The 3,774-nt window shown below is 33.6% G+C and overlaps 1 protein-coding gene across 1 annotated transcript in view; it reads right to left on the bottom strand.

Moving 5' to 3' along the window:
- The window catches only part of LOC106474939 (semaphorin-2A-like), a 30,432-nt gene extending 29,155 nt beyond the window's left edge, over positions 1-1,277 (bottom strand). Inside the window, exon 1 of the mRNA XM_022403192.1 lies at positions 1,210-1,277. The gene's annotated coding sequence lies outside the window, so the exon portion shown is untranslated. The remainder of the gene's footprint in view (positions 1-1,209) is intronic.
- Between the last annotated feature and the right edge of the window lie 2,497 nt (positions 1,278-3,774).

Genomic DNA, 3,774 nt, shown 5'->3' with positions numbered 1-3,774 from the left:
ATAGTACTTAACTCTTATGATCCTTGATATCATGAACACAGTAAATTATATCCATATCCTTGATTTATATAGTACTTAACTCTTATGATCCTTGATATCATGAACACAGTAAATTATATCCACAACCTTGATTTATATAGTACTTAACTCTTATGATCCTTGATATCATGAACACAGTAAATTATATCCACAACCTTGATTTATATAGTACTTAACTCTTATGATCCTTGATATCATGAACACAGTAAATTATATGGTAACACCTTACAACATTTACTTACAATTTGTTTAACTTTATACCGTCTGAACAGACGCTGCTAGTTAATATTATGTCTTTATGTGTTGTTTATTTTACTAACTTTTATATGTATCGTATAATATCGCTGATTAATTCAACACTGAAGATTCGAAAATTTGGTTTAAATTAGAAATCCACCAATGATTTCTTCGTATCACTAGCTTAGATACGTCACATATTTATATTTGTTAGTAGTTTAGATTGACTCTATGTTGAGCCCTAGTGACCTATTATATGACCTTTACAGCGTCACTGTCAGTGTATTCACACGGGAGAAGAGAATTACCGACTTTTAACTGGTTTCTGAGTGGTGCAAGTAGGAAGGACGATTTTGGTATCCTGTTTGTAAATTTATATGAAAAAAAAAACACTGAAAATACTGTTAGTTCCGTTAAAACCCTAGAAAGAGATGAATGTGTGCAGTCTGCCATATTACTTATATCTCTCTCTCTCTCTCTGTAAATATAACTTATCTGCAAAGTGTAAGGCTTTTACAAAATGCAGACTCAGAATTAAGGTTGTTCACTAAATCTCAATGAACCGAGCTCTGTGAATGCTTTGTTTTCTGTCAGTTTTCTTCGCTAACCCTAGTCTCTGTGTCCTTATTCTGAATGTTTTATTATTCAACCATGTGCCGCTATTGTTTTGATTTCGACGTCTTTGACTTCACGAGTAATTTACCTATCAATGATATCCTCGCGATATTTTTCTTATTGGTAAGGTAACCTACCAGTTTAGTTGTGGTAGTTTTATTACGTAATGGCATCACAATGCGCATACATGACACCTTTTAAAACACTTATCTAAGCTTCAATATAAAAATGACTCACCTAATTTAAACATTTCAAATAATCACCTTAGATTTACGTTTATAAAACACTCACCTCCGATGTATGTTTAAAATCACTTACCTCAGTTTTTCCTTTTGACACACATCTAGCCACGTTCAGGGGTAATATAGTCAGAGAATTCTAAGAATGGAAAGAGTAAAAGAAACACATTTATGAAACTAATAAACTAAAGCCACCACAAATAGAGAAACTGCATTAAGCATGTTTATTAAATATAGTCGTACAAGTAATTATTGCTGGATACATGAAAATGCTTTAATTTCCATGTTCTTTCTATAGGTAGCGCATATTCCCATGATTTTGTAGATGCATCAGTTAGCCATATTATTATCGATATTCCAATCCTTTCGATGCAACAAATTAGCCATATATCTGAATAAATATTAAACTTCATATTTCTACTTAACGCAATCAGTAGACAGATACCTAAATACGCGACAAACTTTATCGTCGTGTGAGGCAATCTGTAGACAGATACTTAAATATGTGTTATTTTCTGTTATGTGTAAGATTCACCAACTGGCTGGTTACAATATATCCCTATGTTTTTTACAGATGCACCAATCCCAGTGTTTGTAACAGATACTACAGCTAGTTGGGTGACTATAAATACGTCAATCCCAGTGTTTGTAACAGATACTACAGCTAGTTGGGTGACTATAAATACGTCAATCCCAATGTTTGTAACAGATACTACAGCTAGTTGGGTGACTATAAATACGCCAATCCCAGTGTTTGTAACAGATACTACAGCTAGTTGGGTGACTATAAATACGTCAATCCCAGTGTTTGTAACAGATACTACAGATAGCTGGGTGACTAGAAATACGTCAATCCCAGTGTTTGTAACAGATACTACAGCTAGTTGGGTGACTATAAATACGCCAATCCCAGTGTTTGTAACAGATACTACAGCTAGTTGGGTGACTATAAATACGTCAATCCCAGTGTTTGTAACAGATACTACAGATAGCTGGGTGACTATAAATACGTCATGTTCCACTACCCCTTTCTTCCTCTCATATCCTACATACATATCCTACTCAATGCTCAAGGTTTGTCTGACATGATATTTATCGAAACTGTCATCAGTATATTAGGTAGGATATCGATAAATGTATAAAGGAAATATGTGAAGTTTATATCCACGACAAATTTAGAAACACATTCTGTTGAGTAATAAAGAAGATATATATCAACAGAACATTATTCTCCTCAATGTTGCAGTGCCCTAACTTGGATCAATTTTTCAAGGTATCGGTGGTAATCCTTACTATGATAGTGACCTTTGATCCAGGTTAAAGTTTAATCATGCATGCCACGATATAGTTAGTACTTTTCAGTTGTGTGATGTCTGGGTAAAATGTCTTGTCATTTTGATAGATTTGATCTTCAAAATCACACGTGAATCGTGATTTCAAAAGAAATTACTGTTAGTGGGAGGACGCAATGAGTTTGGAAACGATTTAATCCCATTATCAACGATGAAGTTCTTTCGAAATTAGGATTAATATAAACATACGTCCACTTATATTAACCGGTAAATCCGAAATTAGGATTAATATAAACATACGTCCACTTATATTAACCGGTAAATCCGAAATTAGGATTAATATAAATATACGTCCACTTATATTAACCGGTAAATCCGAAATTAGGATTAATATAAATATACGTCCACTTATATTAACCGGTAAATCCGAAATTAGGATTAATATAAATATACGTACACTTATATTAACCGGTAAATTCGAAATTAGAATAATATAAATATATGTACACTTATATTAACCGGTAAATCCGAAATTAGAATAATATAAATATACGTACACTTATATTAACCGGTAAATCGTACAACTCACAGTCGACAATTCATTCTGAATTTCAAGAGGTGCCACACATTTATTTCACATGTAAATGTAAGATGCACACAGCTGGTATACCATACAGTACAGTCAGCTCATTTCTCTTTATAACATCCCTCTGCGGTACATTCTGTAAATCCTTGGTTTTCTTTTGCAATGTTCTTGGGTGCGTAAAGAAATATCATTTAAATTATGATGACTATTATACATAAAAATATTATTTAGTTTAAAACCTAGGGAAAGCCCTAACTCCGTTCTAAATACAGAGATACAATAATCAATCCGTTTAGACAATGGTTAAAACTCATCACACTAATATATGTTCTACCATATATGTTCGTATTTATAGTACGTTTCGGAAACGCCATTCCCTGCAATACGGCTCCAGGGTTTTGATCTCATCGGTCTCATGTTGTTCATTGAACGTGCGGTCGACAAGTTAGAGATCGCTTTCTCGTGCCTTCACTCACCAGGTTGGGTCATGTAATTATTTGTCATTATGGTTCTGAAAATATCAGTTACGTAGACGGAACTATTATCTTCAAAGCTAGTGTTAACCTCAGGCACCTTTTAAATCTCCTGATGTTAAGGTGTAAAGTAACGATTTAATCTTATCACTTTCAGACACAATACAATGCCACTTACAAAGATCAAGTTAGGACAAATAACGTATTGGAAAGCTTAGATAAGACTGATTGTCCTAACCAATTGTAGAATGTCGTTCAAAGTGTGGGAAGTGAGAGAAAAGCCACTAATTAGA

This window comes from Limulus polyphemus, unplaced genomic scaffold (assembly GCF_000517525.1).
Source record: "Limulus polyphemus unplaced genomic scaffold, Limulus_polyphemus-2.1.2 Scaffold7881, whole genome shotgun sequence".
Lineage (NCBI taxonomy): Eukaryota > Metazoa > Arthropoda > Merostomata > Xiphosura > Limulidae > Limulus > Limulus polyphemus.
The sequence above is the reverse complement of the archived record's forward strand: the minus strand, read 5'-3'. Positions and strand labels throughout refer to the sequence as shown.